Source organism: Mixophyes fleayi, chromosome 9, assembly GCF_038048845.1.
Source record: "Mixophyes fleayi isolate aMixFle1 chromosome 9, aMixFle1.hap1, whole genome shotgun sequence".
Classification (NCBI taxonomy): domain Eukaryota; kingdom Metazoa; phylum Chordata; class Amphibia; order Anura; family Limnodynastidae; genus Mixophyes; species Mixophyes fleayi.
In genome coordinates, this window is record NC_134410.1 from 17,251,180 (window position 1) to 17,270,299 (window position 19,120).

At 39.6% G+C, this 19,120-nt stretch overlaps 1 long non-coding RNA gene across 1 annotated transcript in view; it reads left to right on the top strand.

The window, feature by feature from the left end:
• Positions 1 to 16,205: 16,205 nt before the first annotated feature.
• The window catches only part of LOC142101456 (uncharacterized), a 29,057-nt gene continuing 26,142 nt past the window's right edge, over positions 16,206 to 19,120 (top strand). The window contains exon 1 of the long non-coding RNA XR_012679019.1: positions 16,206 to 16,344. This is a non-coding gene — a long non-coding RNA (uncharacterized LOC142101456). The remainder of the gene's footprint in view (positions 16,345 to 19,120) is intronic.

Consider the following 19,120-nt stretch of genomic DNA (forward strand, 5'->3'; position numbering starts at 1 on the left):
GCACCTTATTTAAAGCTTTGGAAACACACCTTCCCTTGGAAGACACCCAGCAAAATAATTCCTATCTCTCATCATGGCTCATCACACAGATATCTCGGGCAAGGTTACTCTATGGTCCTATAGTAGGAGGGGTGTTCCTCTAAATTTTATTTCCCGTCATTAGTAATATTTAGAATATTTATTAATGCGTGAATAAATAAACAATGGTGCACTGCACATGCCGATACCTCTCTGTTCAAAACGGTTTCACGTTTTGTTTCCTATGAAACATAAACATAAGTGGATGTTAAAGAGCACTAGCATAAAATAAGCAATTAAAAATTAGATAACAAACACAAATAACAATTTTTTTTTTTATATTTACCCTTGAACAGTGTTGGACTAGTCGTGAGTCTAAGGGGTAAAATTATATTATCAAGCTGAGAGTTTCCCGCAGGTTTGGTGGAGGTGTTGCCCATAGCAACCAATCAGATTCTAGCTAACATTTTGTAGAATGTACTAAATAAATGATAACTAGAATCTGATTGGTTGTTATAGGCAACACCTCCACTTTTCAAACCCGCCGGAAACTCGCAGCTTGATACATTTACCCCTAAAAGTCTAAAGTCTAAAAGGAGTCAGTTAGTCCAGCAGTATTCTAGTATTGTAATGTTTTTGTTTGCATAAAACAATTTAATTTTAATCATGTTCTTTATTCATCATTATCGTTATCGTCATCATGTTATTTATATAACGTCACTAATTCTGCAATGCTGTACAGAGAACTCACTCACATCAGTCCCTGCCCCATTGGAGCTTACAGTCTAAATCACCTAACATAGACACACACACACAGACAGACTAGGGTCAATTTGATAGCAGACAATTAACCTACCATTATGTTTTTGGAGTGTGGGAGGAAACCGGAGCACCTGGAGGAAACCCTCACAAACACGGGTAAAACATACAGACTCCCCACATTTAAGACTATGGTCAGGAATTGAATTCATGACTCAAGTGCTGTGAGGCAGAAGTACTAACCACTATGTACAGATCTACTCTACTGCGGTCTGCTGTAGGGTCAGCTGGCCATTTGTTCTCTTACTGGATGTTCTACTGGTGCTGCTTTAATGAAAATGTTATTGTTTAGACACCTATCCCACAGACACAGAAGAAGGACAATTTTTAAGGAAAGGGGAATTTTGGCCTGAAAGTGAAACTATCCATTAAAGAGAACAAGTTGGGAGGTTTTAGGAACACTTTCTTATTGTCCTATTACACATCACTGTCTTCTTACAGGAAAAGCCCTTAGAGCATTGCACAGTTAGTCAAACATGTCATGGTAATTATTATATGCATGTCTTACATGGAGGTAATTCAGTATTCATGTCACTGTCATTATTTCCCATTAGTTCTCTGAGCCATTAACCTGGCCATTAAAATGGATGTCCGATTTAGGACAACCCACGCCCCCCTTCTTACATACAGATGTGATATTCCTTCTCGCGGCATCAACCTCACCTGGCTCATCACTTTGCGTCAATTAGTGAGATTGTTACCATACCATTTCACATATATGAGATCTTGTAGCTGTGACAAGCTGCATAATGTGCATTATAGTGTTTAATGTGCACTAAAATCTGCTCTATATGTATTGTCTCTAGGATTAGCAGCTGTTAGGGAAATTTGGGGGGGGACTTACCGGTACATTACAATAAGCCCTGAAAGTTGCCTCTGCTAATGGTCACCTATGAAATACAGTCAAGTCCATAAATATTGGGACATCGACACAATTCTCATATTTTGGGCTCTATACATCACCACAATGGATTTGAAATTAAACTAACAAAATGTACTTTAACTGCAGACTTTCAGCTTTAATTTGAGGGTATTTACATCCAAATCAGATGAACAGTGTAGGAATTACAACGGTTTCTATATTTGCCTCCCACTTTTTAAGGGACCAAAAGTAATGAGACAATCGACTCAAAACCTATTTCATGGACATGTGTGGGCTATTCCCTCGTTATTTCATCATCAATTAAGCAGGTAAAAGGTCTCGAGTTGATTCTAGGTGTGACATTTGCATTTGGAATCTGTTGCTGTCGACTCTCCATAGAGCTGTCACTATCAAGCAAGCCATCATTAGGCCGAAAACTCAAAACAAACCCATCAGAGAGATAGCAAAAACATTAGGTGTGGCCAAATCAACTGTTTGGAACATTCTTAAAAAGAAAGAATTCACCAGAGAGCTCAGCAACAGCAAAAGACCCGGAAGACCACGGAAAACAACTGTGGTGGATGACAGAATAATTTTTTCCCTGGTGAAGAAAAACTCCTTCACAACAGTTGGCCAAATCAAGAACACTCTCCAGGAGGTAGGCGTATATGTATCAAAGTCAACAATCAAGAGAAGACTTCACAAGAGTGAATATAGAGGGTTCACCACAAGATGTAAACCATTTGTGAGCCACAAAAACAGGAAGACCAGATTAGAGTTTGCCAAACAACATCTAAAAAAGCCATTACAGTTCTGGAACAACATCCTATGGACAGACGATACAAAGATCAACTTGTACCAGAGTGATGGGAAGAGAAGAGTATGGAGAAGGAAGGGAACTGCTCATGATCCAAAACATACCACCTCATCAGTGAAGCATGGTGGTGGTAGTGTCATGGCATGGGCATGTATGGCTGCCAATGGAACTGGTTCCCTTGTATTTATTAATGATGTGACTGCTGACAAAAGCAGCAGGATGAATTCTAAAGTGTTTGGGGCAATATTATCTGCTCATATTCAGTCAAATGCTTCAGAACTTATTGGATGGCGCTTCACAGTGCAGATGGACAATGACCCGAAGCATACTGCAAAAGCAACCAAAGAGTTTTTTAAGGCTAACAAGTGGAATGTTATGCAATGGCCAAGTCAATCACCTGACCTGAATCCGATTGAGCATGCATTTCACTTGATGAAGACAAAACTGAAGGGAAAATGCCCCAAGAACAAGCAGGAACTGAAGATGAGAATTGTGTCGATGTCCCAATATTTATGGACTTGACTGTATTTACCCTATATCCACAAAAGTATTAAAGTGACTGTGGGGAGTGGGCTGTTTTTCCTTTTCTTGGTAGACTGAATAGAAAAATACATATCATAAAGTGAGACCAAGCTATTTGTTGCAAACAGTGATTCTGACAAGTGAGGCCATAAGCCGAACGCACTTTAATTTGATAGCAATTACATCTACGGGACAGTATTAAATTACAGTATTTTAAAAGATAATAAGAATAAATTTACCAAAACATTGTCCCCTTCACTGACACAGACGAAGGGTAGATTTACCAAACCTTCTGAAAAGGTAAAGTATAGCAGTTGCCTATAGCAACCAATCAGATTCTAGCTTTCATTTTCAAGAATGTACTACAAAAACTAGAATCTGATTGGTCACTATGGGCAACTCCTCTTTTCCTTTTTGAAGGTTTGATATATCTGCCCCAGAGAGATACCCTCCTCTACTAGCCTACACCTATTTTATCTCCTCATCACATTCTACCTTCTTTAAGATGCATATATGGGTTATATAAACATTTATTTCAACCAATCCAAAGTAATATTGTTCTTGAATTTATAAATTTTCATATCTTAGTCATTTGATAGTTTACAACAGGCCTGTCCAACCTGCGGCCCTCCAGATGTTGTGAAACTACAAGTCCCAGCATGCCCTTCCAGCTATCAACAGGTTGTCTACTGGCAAAGCATGCTGGGGCTTGTAGTTTCACAACACCTGGAGGGCCGCAGGTTGGACAGACCTGGTTTACAACTTATTTTAGACATTTGAAATGTATGTCTGTAAATTAATTTTGTTACGTCACTTCCATTCATCCCTATTTTCAGTAACTCTAGCCCCCTCATATATTTGTATAGTACCTAATAAAATGTATTTCAAATACTTTTTGTATAAAGCCTTAAATAACATTTAATTTTTATGTAAAGAAATAATCCCTTTTGCAATTACCATTTTAGTTATAAATTGTATTACTGGGGACAATACAGTATCATCCTTCTACTTATTCATTCCATTATTAATTTCTGTTAATTACATAGCTCCATCCTATTACTTTGCAGAGAATATTTAATCATTCATACCAGTCTCTGCCCCGGAGGAGCTTACAATCTATATTCCATATCACACGCACAATAGGGTTAAGTTTATCAGGAGCCAAATAACCATAACCGGATATCCGGGTGGCAACCAAATTTTAGGGAATCCTCCTAGCAGGCACCTTCTCACATCCCAGGTTTAATGACTCAATTCATGACATCAGGCACCGCCCCTCTAACCCCCCCTCTCCCAAGCTGTGCTACCTTGTGAATATCAGTGTTACATAGCAGGGGAGGGCCACGGTGGCAAGATCCCGTCAACAAGAAAGTTGGCTAGTATACGATTAACGTACTTACCAGTGTAGTGTGGGAGGAGACCCACAGGAAACGGGGAGAGCATGCAAAATCCACACAGATAGGGCCATGGATTTGAAATCATGACCCCAGCGCTGTGAGGCAGCCACCGTGCTGCCCTAAATTTAGAACCAATGAACAAAGTATCAAATATCACGGTCAACAATTGTGATCATGTCACCAAATACAGAATCACTACAGGGGGTAAATGTATCAAGCTGAGAGTTTTCCGGCGGGTTTGAAAAGTGGAGATGTTGCCTATAACAACCAATCAGATTCTAGCTGTCATTTTGTAGAATGTACTAAATAAATGGCAGCCAGAATCTGATTGGTTTTTCAATTCCGCCGGAAATCTCTCAGCGTGATACATTTATCCCCAGGGGCGCACAGAGCGACTTTTTTCTCTCTCTATATATTGGTGCTCGGTGTACAATGTAGGTTAATATGTGACAGCTGAGTAAAATACAATAGAGGCTTTATTCTGGTCATAGTATACCTGTAATGTGAGGGTGTAGCAGCATGACAGGTATTGCATACAATGTATAGAGATGGATCAGCCCGGCAGCTAAAAGGTATCCTTAGAAATTATATTCACATTTGTCATCCACAGTTCTTTGTATGACTGTATCATCAATGTTTATACAGCAGCGGGAACTACTAGCTGTCTTGTGCGTGAATCACTGAGCTTCATCATCTAGTGGACAAGCGATGTGGGTAGAATATCCTACTACCAGCTAGGATGATTGTCTTTAGAAGGGGGAGTATCTACACTGATATAATAACACACGGCATGCTTATAGCTAACACTGCTATTATATTACCCACATGAACAAACACATTTCTTACTATAATTATATACAACCAAGATATGAGCAAGGAATGAACAATACAAAGCACTTTACAGCCTAACAAAATTATATGGTTTGTAAAACAATAATGTAAACATATCTACAGCAGACTATATGAGGGCCTGGTGTTCTTATCTGTGGCCTCTATGCTCTGTATAAATCATCTGATGTCTCTATGATCTGTATAAACAATCTGCTGCCTCTATGATCTGTATAAATGATCTGCTGTATCTATGCTCTGTATAAATGATCTGCTGCCTTTATGCTCAGTTTAAATGATCTGCTGCCTCTATGCTCTGTATAAATGATCTGCTGCCTCTATGCTCTGTATAAATGATCTGCTGCCTCTATGCTCTGTATAAATGATCTGCTGCCTCTATGCTCTGTATAAATGATCTGCTGTATCTATGCTCTGTATAAATGATCTGCTGCCTCTATGCTCTGTATAAATGATCTGCTGTATCTATGCTCTGTATAAATGATCTGCTGTATCTATGCTCTGTATAAATGATCTGCTGCCTTTATGCTCAGTTTAAATGATCTGCTGCCTCTATGCTCTGTATAAATGATCTGCTGTATCTATGCTCTGTATAAATGATCTGCTGCCTCTATGCTCTGTATAAATGATCTGCTGTATCTATGCTCTGTATAAATGATCTGCTGTATCTATGCTCTGTATAAATGATCTGCTGCCTTTATGCTTCTATGCACGTCTAATTGCAATCCAATAACAATTGTCGATTGCCGATGTGTGGTTCCAAAGCACAATGTGATTTAATAGCCAAAAGTATCAGAATAACAAGTCAGAATAAAATAATTACAGCCTTTACTTATCGCAGGCACCCTGGATCCAGTGTACAGTCATTCAGGTCTGAAGGCTGTGGTCAAGTAGACTGGCCACTAGGTCCGGAGCCCCTGCTTATATACAGTCAGTGAATACAGTAAAACAATGCAGATGATGTGGCTTGCTTCTATTGATCCAGGCTTCAGGAAGGTCCAGTTCCAGGTCATAGGCCAGTTCAAACCAAAATATCCAAAGGTGGGGGTCAGCTCTCCAGGGAATGCACTCCGATTTTCCTGCCAAGAATCCAGTTTAAACTAGTCTATTTACATTATACAGGCAGCAACATTTTAAACATTTATACCCTAACATCGCTAACTAGAGTATGCAATGTGCGATCCCTTCAACAAATGAACCGGACAACTGTGGATGAATAGGGGATCAAAATGATACTAAACATGACAAATTTCCTGCAACCTGAACCTTTGATTTCACTAATATGTATATAACTTATAATATTAAACATAATTTTTCTACATTTCGACATAAATAACTATGTGTTGCAACTACAATTAATGTGTACTAATTACAAATGTGTATGTTCGTGTGAAAGCGTGTAAATGTATAAACTTGTTATTTGCCACGTGTTGCGGCTGGATACGCTTCTCCACGTGCTCTATGCATAATTTTCAGACAAAGACAACCAAGTTTGCTCAATATTAATTGAAATGACTTTATCCAATTTGCTGACTTCGACAATGCTCTGTATACATTATCTGTGGCCTCTATGCTCTTTATAAATGATCTGCTGCCTCTATGCTCTGTGTAAATGATCTGCTGCCTCTATGCTCTGTGTAAATGATCTGCTGCCTCTATGCTCTGTATAAATGATCTACTGCCTCTATGCTGTATGTAAATGATCTGCTGCCTCTATGCAAACTATCTGCTGTCTCTATGCTCTGTATAAATGATATGCTGCCTCTATGCTCTGTATAAATGATCTCCTGACTCTATGCTCTGTATAAATGATCTGCTGCCTCTATGATCTGTATAAATGATCTGCTGCCTCTATTCTCTGTATAAATTATCTATGGCCTCTATGTTCTGTGTAAATGATCTGCTGTCTCTATGCTCTGTATACATGATCTGTGGGCTCTATGATCTGTATAAATGATCTACTGCCTCTATGCTCTGTATAAATGATGTATGGGCTCTATGAACTGTATAAATGATCTGCTGCCTCTATGCTCTGTATAAATGATCTGTGGGTTCTATGATCTGTATAAATGACCTGCTGCCTCTATGCCATACTTGCCAACTCTCCCGGAATGTCCGGGAGACTCCCGCATTTTGTGAGAGTCTCCCGGACTCCCGGGCGAGTGTGGCAATCTCCCGAATTCTGCCCACTTCACTAGGAAGTGCCCCACTTCCTAGTGAAGTGGGCAGAATTAGATCCCAAACGCCGCGATTCCCGGTGAATCGCGGCGTTTGGCCCCGCCCCCGCTGTCAAATGACGCAATTTGCGTCATGACGTCACAGGGGGCGGGGCCGAAATGACGCGATTTCGGCCACCCCGCCCCTTCACGCCCCCCTCCACTGGCTGGCTCCCGGAAGGGAGCTGAAGAAAGTAGGTAAGTATGCTCTATGCACTGTATAAATGATCTGTGGGCTCTATAATTTGTATAAATGATCTGCTGCCTCTATGCTCTATATAAATGGTCTGTGGGCTCTATGATCTGTATAAATGATGTATGGGCTCTATAATCTGTATAAACCATCTGCAATCTCTATGCTCTGTATAAATGATCTGCTGCCTCTGTGCTCTGTATAAATGATCTGCTGCCTCAGGGGCAAAGCACGATTCCCCCCCCCAAAAAAATAAATAAAGAAAGGGATACTGTACTGTACAGCAGCCGCTGTCAAAGAAGCGTCCGCGGACGCTTCTGTGACAGCGCCGGGGCTGCTGTACAGTACAGGGCAATGTTTAGTGCCCATTCTTTCGCGGAGGGGAACCCCCCCCCCTGCGTGCACCCCTGTGCCTCTATGCTCTGTGTAACTTATAAGATATTAACCGTTCGTATTTAAATAAAAAAACTCTAAACTCTAATAAAACTCTAAAATAATAGAAGAAAAGCACACATCTTATTCTCAATCCAGTTACTCTTATAATCACCTAATGACTGGATCCTATGAGCAGTCCAAACATCCAATGATGAAACGTATCATATTATATATTTTGTCTGCAGCTATGACTTGCCCATTGGCAAGCTGACAGACGTAAGCTGCTTTTTATCTGCACATAATAAGAAACTTTATTGTAACGCTTGTTCAGCCCACCAGGAGTCAGGGACGAAGTTACAAACACTTTATTTTTCACAAGAGGTGCAACCTTTCTCCAGAACTCTTTAATTATGGGGCAGACCCCAATAATATGTCTGACATCCCCAAAAACAGAACGTTGTAAGTCTTATATATTAACTGTTTCTGTAAATTGCCAGCGCATAAACACCCTACACCAGGGTTTCCCAAACCCAATCCTCAGGGCTCCCTAACAGTGCAGGTTTTCCAGATCTCCTTGCTGGAGCACAGGTGTATTCATTACTGACTGACACATTGTAACAGATCCACAGGTGGTCCTAATTATGTCACATGTGATCCAGAAAACCTGCACTGTTGGGGAGCCCTGAGGACTGGGTTTGGGAAACCCTTCCCTACACAATGTTTTGTTATTTGGAAAGATTTCAGGGCAATGATTTGCCATTTGTTGGCTGATGACCAAGCAACATATATTTCTGTTAGTTTGTCTCTTAAACTGCAATAAGTTGCTAATTTAATATACTGTTATTATACACACAAATAATACAGCTTGATGTGACCCATCATGCTGGCATTGTGAAGACTGAACATAACATATCATTGTCTTATTTATTAAACTGTGAAATGTCTTTACTGACAGGCTGAGGAACTTTCTTTTTTCACTATTCAAATAATGATCCCCATAAAATAATTTATAGTATTTTAGTCACATATAATTCTACTTTGTTATGTAAGCCTTAATTCTGGCTCACCTTGGCCTTAACAGCCAATCAATTAAATATAATTTTAAATCTGCTCTACCCAACCTGTTAAGTATATATTGTATATTCTTTATATAATATTGTTTATGACATCAAGATATGGGTTGTAATTATCTTATCATGAATTTATTACATTGATATGGTAAATGATCTGCCCTGGACTTATTACATAATCCTCAATGTATTTACTTGATATTATTTTATTTTTCATGTCTATCTGTACTTCTACTCATGGTAAGGAGCAGGGGGTATAATCTGAGGGTTTGAAAAAGTGGAGATGTTGCCTATAGCAACCAATCATATTCTAGCTGTCATTTTGTATAATGTACTAAATAAATAATGGTTAGAATCTGATTGGTTGCTATAGGCAACATCTCAACTTTTTCAAACTGGCAGTTTAGTAAATATGCCCCCAGGTGTGTTAAGGAGATCATGCCTCACTCTAGGAAAGCATGACAGTAGGATTAATGTATTTATTTTATTCCGTTGGCTGCTTGACTTAAAAGTCACGTGTCTGAAATCTCTTTCAGGGGCTTGGAATGCTGAATCTTCGTTCCAGGTAATGAAAGGAATTTTGATTGAACCAGGTTATATAATCGACGACTGGGGTAGGAAGGGCTTGAGTTCACTGCATGGCAGCAGGGAGGGTAAAAGGATCCAGGATAGAAAAGAAATTAGACAGGTAAATGAGACAGGGGTAAAACTGAGAGAGACAGGGACAGAGAGCGACTGGGGATGAAATAAGAGACCTAATGACAGAAAGGGCCGGACTTGGAGTAGGTATAGTTTTGCTGCCTGAATATTAAACTAAACTTTCATCCACAAAATTTTAGCCTTGTCTGCATATTTTGAGCTGTCCATTTATTAAGAATCTAGATACATGTGGCTCAAAATAGTGTGTAAGTATGTGGTTGCATCAAGATCATACTTGCCTACTCTACCAGGAATTCCTGGGAGGCTCCCGAAATTTGGGGAGTCCTCACGGACTCCCGAAAGAGTAGGCAAAGCTTGTGCATTTGAATGGAGGGGGAGGGGCTTAACCACGACATTAAGCCCCACCCTCTTCATTCAATGCCGTGAATTTTGGCTTTTTATTGTGGGGGCGGGGCTGTGGTGACGCCACAATGTCGCAAAGCCCTCCTCCTACCCCATGTCACATGACTTTAAGAAATTTTGAAGGTTGGCATGTGTGATCAAGATGCTCTTTAATGTACCTCTCAACTGCCCTGATTTCGGTGGGGCATACCACGGGTAGCAAACAGGGCGGGCATTAATAGGAAAGTGGGCAGAGTTTTGTCCAAATATACTCATTTGTGGGCGGGATTTGCATATTTTATTGGGACCACAGTAACGATCTCGCAGTGCTATTCAACAGAGGGCTGGTTTTCCTTCTGTGCATGTCTTTCTAGAGCCTAGTAGCTTTAGCCCTGTGGGTCAGTTGGTCTCCCTGGTATGGTGTGACCAGCCCTGCCTAGCAAAGCCTGGTGTTGGTTAACACTTCTGCAAAGGGTCCCTGTACTTTTTGTCCCCTTGCTTTAGCGGTAACCAACTCGTCTACAGCACTGGTGCTGGGTATTTTAATTTCCGGAGGAGGGAGGTATGTGAGGTATTTTTCCTGCACCAGCTCTTGAGTAAATACTAAAGAGATATGCTGTAAGCGTATCTTCATGTAGCCTCATAAACATGACTCCTTGACTTGCAGAATGCAGGTCCTGGGCTTATGTAGCAAGGTGCTAAAGTGGGTGGTTCAAACCCGAATCACTTTGTGTGTAGTCTTTCTATATATAAATGTAAAACAACAAAGCTGCACTTGCACGCAATGCATACACTATAATTACTATATGAATCATCAGTTGTTTCATCACCTGCCATGAACTTCCCTCTTCTTCCTCTCAGACATATAAAACTCTAAGTTTTTGCCAAATAGCTCCAACGACACATTAACAAGGGTATATTTTTCAATCTGAGATCCAGTTTTTAGCATAATTTAGGCTCAAAATATTCAGGACAAATATATATTACTTACAGTAAAGCATCTTCCTGAAATGTATATACAAACCATTGGGGAACAAATACATTGTATTTTTGTTTTTAACGACTGATCATATTAATTTATAATTTTTTTATACTAGATCATATTTTTGTTGTGTTAGTCGTATGCTTACTAATTAGAACCATTAACTACCAAAAGCACTATTTTCAATGTTAATACTAAGGTTCATATATACACAATTATTTAACGATTTAATTATCATAAATGTAGTTCACATTGCACTGCTATTATTATCATCATGATCATCTTAGTTTATACAGCCGGACTGGCCAGAATTGCTCTTTTAATGTCAGCATTGTGATTGTCGACATTGTGAATGTCGACTACCACACTGTCAACATTTTGAAGCTGTCACCAGAGTGGAATTGCCGGCATTAAGCCTGATGACATTTTCAGGTCAACAGGATAACTGTCGTCATATCTATGTATACTGCAGGGATATAAATTTCATACAATGTATATATAGTCCTGTAGCACAGAGAGGGTATTGTTCTGGTATTACGGATCCCCCTGATGGGGAGAATGGAACTTATGTGTGTTTGGGGTGGATATGTGAGCAAACTATCACTAAGACAACAGTCAATACCTGAGAGATCTAAGGTATTTTATTGACTAGTAATCAAGAATATGTTATTTAAATGGCTTCCGCAGGTCTACACCTGTTTCACACAAGTTCAGTGCATGATATACACAAAGCACAAACTGATTTCTGAGCCCAAATCCATATATGTTAGAATGCTGCTTCAGTATTACAGAAACAATAATACCAACATTTAATATAATTTCCCCATTTATTACATTTAAAGGGAGCATTACAATTTTAAAATGAATTGGCAATATATCTTCAATCATTTCAATGTACAAGAAAAAAAACTGGCAGCACATGGCATTAAGCCCTGCAATTTTGAATCCACATCCACTTCATGTCTACAATAACTTTGTCACAAACTTGGCTTTTGTCATTTTGCTCTCTATATATGAGGGATCCTCTGAAATTGATGTATAAATATTTAAGGAAATTGAAACTCAAGATTAAATATTTTAATTATAGTCACAGTACATCCAGGAGCGCCCCATTGAATCACACCCTTTTATTTTTGAACTAGTCATTAAGTGTGTAAGGGCGCACCTCCCTGCATACATAAACACAGCTAAAGCTGGGAAGAAATGTATAAAGAATATAGATGGAAATTATATTTCCTGTGGATGTCTGCAGATGGAAATGTTTCTTTCTCAAATTATTCTGGTAGTGTTTTTACCATCTGCAGTTAGAGGTAGAATACAGGAATATTCTTGCCATATTCGTGTTTGAAGGATATAGGTCAGTGTAGGACCTGCATACAGTGAGGTACCCTTGATGTTGGGATGCAGGCTTAAATGTTTTGATCAAAATACGAACCTCATGTTTTCATTTTGCTAGTGGCTAAGGACAATCGAGGACAACAACTGTCTTTTTAATATGTAACCTACAACTACTTTGGCTGTCCTAGAAGGTAGAATGATTGGTAGGAATTACAAGGGATTGCTCAACTGGAAACAAATCTAGGTGTAATTTATGAACTGATAATAAAAGATAAGGATTTTTAATGGTTTAATATTGTTAGCAGCAGATAATTACATTACAGAATACACATCACGTCAGCTTTCAGTTTTTATTTAACTGTTTTCAATATTTTCCTTTAAAAACTTAACAAAACAAATCCTGTACAGTAACTACTACAAGAAGCATAGAAATAAAACCTTATTCCAACAACATTTCACTAGCAGAAATCTTACAGAATGAAATGCAAACACAGAGAAATTATTAGCTAAAGTGATTAAATATAACATGCACATAAACATCGCAGTGTTTATAATAGTGGAATTGTGAGAAGAATATAAAGTGATGGAGAAGATTGACATTAATTGGCTCACAGTCATTCAGGGAAAGGCTGGTAAAGTTTAGCCTGGGGGAACGAGACTCAGAACAGCAGCCTATTAGGAACAATTTAAAGCAAAAAAAGTGCAGGGGGCCCAGTGACCAAGCCCACTATGGGGCCGACCTCGGGTGAAGGGGGGGGGGGGCAGATGTCCCCCCCCCGCTCCCAGCCCAACCTGCCCCGCAGTCATTTCCTGGAGCACAACAAATTGTGATGCCTACACGTATTTCAGCCAACAATATGTCCTTGTTTTGAATTTCTTCACAGCCCGCAATGATCCCAGATTTACTGGTCTCCAAAGTCAATAAGCTCCTGAATTATTAGTCACTACAATAAACCTTCTTTTCCTGATTTACTTTAATTACATTTCTCCCCAGTCCACAATCTCTCCCTATTCATTCCATTCACCAGATGCTTTAATTTAGCATCCTTAGCCTCCGTATCCACTAGGTACACACACTGCCTTCATCCACTGTACTCCTCTTGTCCACAATTTATATTGCCTTAAAACTGCATTGGAACCTAGGGAAATATGTTCTGAAGGTGCCCCCAGCCCTTGCTGGAGCCCAGTGGGCATCGTATGAAAATATTTTCCTAGGTGGTAATGCAGTTTTAAGTTGCACAATATACATATAATAATTAGACACCTTCCTCCAGTCTGACTGTTCTACCATGCATAAACTAATCCTGACAGATCCAAGACTGATATAGACATTGCTCACAGTGCTGGGGTCATGGGTTAGATTCCGACCAGGGCACTATGTGTGTGGAGTTTGTATGTTCTCCCCGTGTTCGGGTGGGTTTCCTCCATGTGCTCCGGTTTTCTCCCACACTCCAATGACATACTGCTTTAATTGTGTGTGTGTATTTGTGGTAGAGAAAATAGACCCATGAATGCATTCAGAGCACACTTGCTTACTCTCCTGAAATGTCTGGGAGATTACTGAATTCTGGCTAGGTCTCCAGGACTCCCAGGAGAGCAGGCAATTCTCCTGCATCCTGCTCACTTTGAGCCTCAATGAGGCGATTTGCGGGGGGGCCAAAATGGCTCGATTAGACCCCCCCGCTCCCAAAAGCCCTCTCACCACACCCCCTCCTCCGGAGATAACAAATTAAAAGTAGGCAAGTATGATTTAGAGCAACAGTAACCCTTAATGATGGCCTAAATGGCCTGATTTGTGCAATTTAGCCATCCAGGTGTGTTTTCAACTTGCCGAGATATCTAGCCATACCACGTGTGTGATCAGCTTTAATCTATAGCTTCGTAGTGTTTAATTCCACACTTTCCCACTGTTCTTTTACTCTTCCCCATTAAACTCATGCTGCTCTATGAAACAGAATTTTACATTCTACATTAAAATAAAGATTCAGAGAGAATACAAAAATTCCATATGCTCAAGTGTGATCAGCCCAATATAGCTTGCTCTATCTAGAGGACTATATTTACATTAACTCTAGGGGTTAAATTTATCAAGCTGCAGGTTTTGAAAAAGTGGAAATGTTGCCTACAGCAACCAATCAGATTCTAGGGCCTGATTTATTAAGGATCTTAACTTAAGAAACTTCTTATTTAAGTCTCCTGGACAAAACCATGTTACAATGCAAGGGGTGCAAATTAGTTTTCTGTTTTGCACATAAGTTAAATACTGACTGTTTTTTCATGTAGCACACAAATATCAACTTTAAATATCAGTGTACAAATAAGCTATCAAGTATTTATGTGCTACTTGAAAAAACAGTCAGTATTTAACTTATGTGCAAAACAGAATAATAATTTTCACCCCTTGCATTGTAACATGGTTTAGTCCAGGAGACTTAAATAAGAAGTTTCTCAAGTTAAGATCCTTAATGAATCAGGCCCATAGTGTACACAGTTATTAGTGACCCCAATAACACCAGAACTCATTGTAACTATATTGGTGCTCGAGAACACTTTATAGTGAAATAGATTACTATACACCAATTAAAAAAACATAATAAAACAAAATAACAAAACGAGACACTGTGCAAGAGACACAATCCTGGGCCACTTGTACAACACTCCTTGTTGATTTTTAAACACGTCTGCACTTAAGTGCAATGTTGCCAACCTTTTAAAACTGTCATTTTCTGCAGTGGTGACAGCTAAGTACATTGTGTGTGACACTGTCTCTGTGACTTAAGAGTGCTACAGTCATGTCCTGTTTGCTCGATTGGTTTACAACATACTTTCTGCAGCATTTTACGTATTGTTCTTCAATAAACATAAGAATAGATGGTAAAAATTACATGTGCGATACAGAAACAAAGGACTTTTTGTGCAATCGATCAACATTGGAAAACAGGAATATTTTCTGGGATAAACTTTTTCTGGGTCAGATCTCTAAGATCGGGAACTGTCCTTGGAAATTATGGAAGGTTGGCAATTATGGAAGTGAAAGGGCCGCCCCTGAATTTCAGTTGCCTCCGAGAATAACTCAGAATTGTAGGTGTGTATGTAACAAGATATACAGCTAGGTATATACCAAACTCAATTTTTATAAAGTAATAAGGGTTAAATTTTTTTCATGGGTGTAGTCCATCCAATATTATTGGAGAGATAGAGAGAACGTATCAGGGATTATGTCTGTTTTCCTCTCCGATGAGTCTCTGATAGGAGCGGTGATACTGGTGATTCAACACTTTGCTATGACACAGAAACCGAGGTCATGAATTCATTACGACTCTGTAACAACACAGTGTTGTTCCATTCACAACACTTACCTGTGATAATCTATCTGCCTGTACACAAATCAATCTCTGATTGCTTTACTCTGTCTATATAGAAAGCCGTTTTATAAGGAGGTGAACTGAGACAAGTAGCATATTGGCAGAAATTTGTAGGAATTCAAGTGTATAAATCTTCATGTTCTTGTTGCTAGTGTCCAAGTTAGTGATTTCTACAGTGTTCATATAATAGATCTGTAGGATTGATACTGAATTGAGTATAGATCACTAGTAATCTTTAAAGCATTTATCTTATACTTGCCAACTCTCCCTGAATGTCAGGGAGACTCCCCGAAATAGGGGTGATCTCCCTCACTCCCTGAAGAGTCTGGCATTCTCCCTGATGCTGAGCCAGTACAAGACGTGGTTGGCTTCACCATCTGTGGCATGATGACACAGTTCAGAAATTGTGTCCTATGTCCAAGTATTGATGCCTATAGAGGTGGCCATTTTCATGGAGACCAAGATTTAATCAAAGAATGACAGGTAAGACAACATGACTTCAGTAATGGAGACAGAAATGTAAAAGACACTTCAGTTTCTAGAGATTCATTAGCTGCTTTTTTTTTTAACACATAGTTGCCTACTCTTCCGGAATGTCCGGGAGACTCCCATATTTCTGGGAGACCGTCCGGGAGAGCAGGGCAACATTCCGGTTCTCGCCCCCGTAATAAATAAGTGGTGGGGACGGGGCTTAATGATGCAATTATTGAGCCATCTTAGCTCCGCCCCCTGCTGTAATTGGCCAACATTGTGACAACCATTTAGGGGGCGTGGTCAAAATGATGCGATTTGTCAAGCCCCAGCTCTGCACGCCCACCTCTCCAGGATCTCCCTGAAGCCAATGTGGAAAAGTGGGCAAGTATGATTTATCTTATCTTAAACCATCCTAATCTAACTTAAGCTGGGTACACACTACAGAAAATTTCTCCTGATGCGATATTGTTAACGATTTTACCAACGACTGATAGTCCCGATCAGCATGCCGATACATGTGTACACACTATACACGTTTTACATGATTTACCTTCAGATCTGTGCTCTTCATCTGCTGAAACGATTGTGATCTGTAAACTCAAGAGAAAAGTTGTCAGAGCGAGAAAAATGTAAAAAAAAAAATCGTCTGGTCATAAAGGAACACAATCCCTCAGGATATGAGAAAGTGAACAATTAAACATATATATTTTTGTTAATATGTTGTCATAAAGGGTGCAAATATGGACCCAACCATCATAACTAAAAGTATAATCACTGGGGTGCATTTGCTGAGCTTTTTAATTACGGTTTGAATAGCAGCGGTAGCATGGGAAAAGACGGGGTCATTTGTAGACTATATTTATTTTATTTCAGGCATAATGTTCCTAATAACAGAAAAAAAATTCCAAGAGAGTTCCAGGCGTTCCGCCTAATAGATCCCATACCTATACATAGGGGTCTACTTAACAAGCGGTAAAGAGCCAAAATGCCGTCATAAAGGCTGTTTCTTGTTTAACACAGGGTTAACACCGGGGATATCAGAGATTTTCTGGACCTAACCTATTCACAGAGGCTTATCGCTATACCCAAAGAGCTCTATGGGGACAGCGGCATTGGCCAATTTATCTCTGGATTGCGTTACTTGTCTTTAACATGGGATCTAGCAGAGCTTCTCTGGCTTTACTGGATCTCTCACGGTGTCAAAGCGCTGTGTGCATGTGCCGAAGTTAGCCGCACATAATCATAGCACTTCCTCCAGGTAACTAGTAAAAATCCATTGTGGAGGAAGGGGTCTTTGCAGGGGATCCCTGAGCAGTCACGGCATGGTAAACAGCGGTGGTCCAAGATTCGTTGATATGTGGAGCAATACATAATGATACCGCCTCCCCACTGGCTGCAGTGATGAATTGACCCCTTAGGAACACCAGCTTTGTAGCAACAAGAGAGTTACAGATTAAATAGAATGTTAGGAATTGATGTTGGAATCAGGGACAGAATCTAGATTTACCACCAACCAGGAACTAACTGCCAGTGTTGCACAAGGATTATTTTTCATGCATATGTCTTACAAATCATAAAATAAGGTGTTTCACAATGTCTGGCATTCTTTCAAGAAAACATTGTGTAAAATTATCTGTAAGATGTGGTTATCCACAATGAGCTAATGATATGTTTGAAAGATGTTAAAAGTGAAACAGACATCCCCGTGAACATAATACATGTCATTTATAACTCATCACCAAATATTGTTTCAGGATTAATTACAGATAAATAAGAACAATGTTGCATGTGCTGTAAAAATGAGTATAATAGTGATTATATTAATTAAATTAGACATGTCATAATATTTTTTCATTTAATGTAATTTTCTATTACAGATTCTCTTGGGTAAGGAAATATTACAGTATATAATGTAATGCAGATATCATATGATATAAAATGTAGCAGGTATCGGCAGGGCTGGTGCTACCATTAGGTGAGCTAGGCAGTTGTCTAGGGTGCCAGGGTCTAGGTGGCACAAAAAATACTGAGGTCGTGATTCATTAAAGCATGCAAAACGAACATAAATTGGGCATACGCAGGTCCCTATTAAAGGATGAATATGAATCTAGGGTCACTCTGCTCTAACAGACAATACACTGCAGGATACGTCCAATACATACGTGGAATATAAAGTCCCAAAAGAAAGCACACAGCAAAAAAACTATACAATTAATATCTCATGTTTATAATATATTAATGACAAAACATTAAAAGATAAAAGATTTTTTTTTTCCATCCCTTTCCCATAAAATACATTTATTAGGATGTTAAGAATGTCTCCTGTACATAAAATGCATTTTTACAGTTGATCCTGAATTCAAACACATGTTCTAGCATGTATACACAGCTGTAGTAGTAGGCCCTTACACCAGACTATAACTGCTGCAAGTGATACGACAGAAAAACACGCACTTAGAGATGCCCAAAGCTTGAATCGGATACTGCGATGTGCGCTCGAGCTTGGCACGCTCTGACTGTACATTGACTACGTGCATACACCCATTCCCTCCCCGTTCTGCACCTGACACCGTAGGCTGATGTATTGTGTGTTGCTGCGTTCACTAGTGTACAGTCCGTTTCTCTGCATGAGCAGTGTACAGTCCGTTTCTCTGCATGAGCAGTGCGATTTTACAAAAAATACGTCACATACCGGAATTTACTGAATGACATAATAGGCCATTGGCTGCAGCTCCTACATGTTTGTAACGGGATGGGGGTGTGGCCCTGGGCTGTGATGTCACAG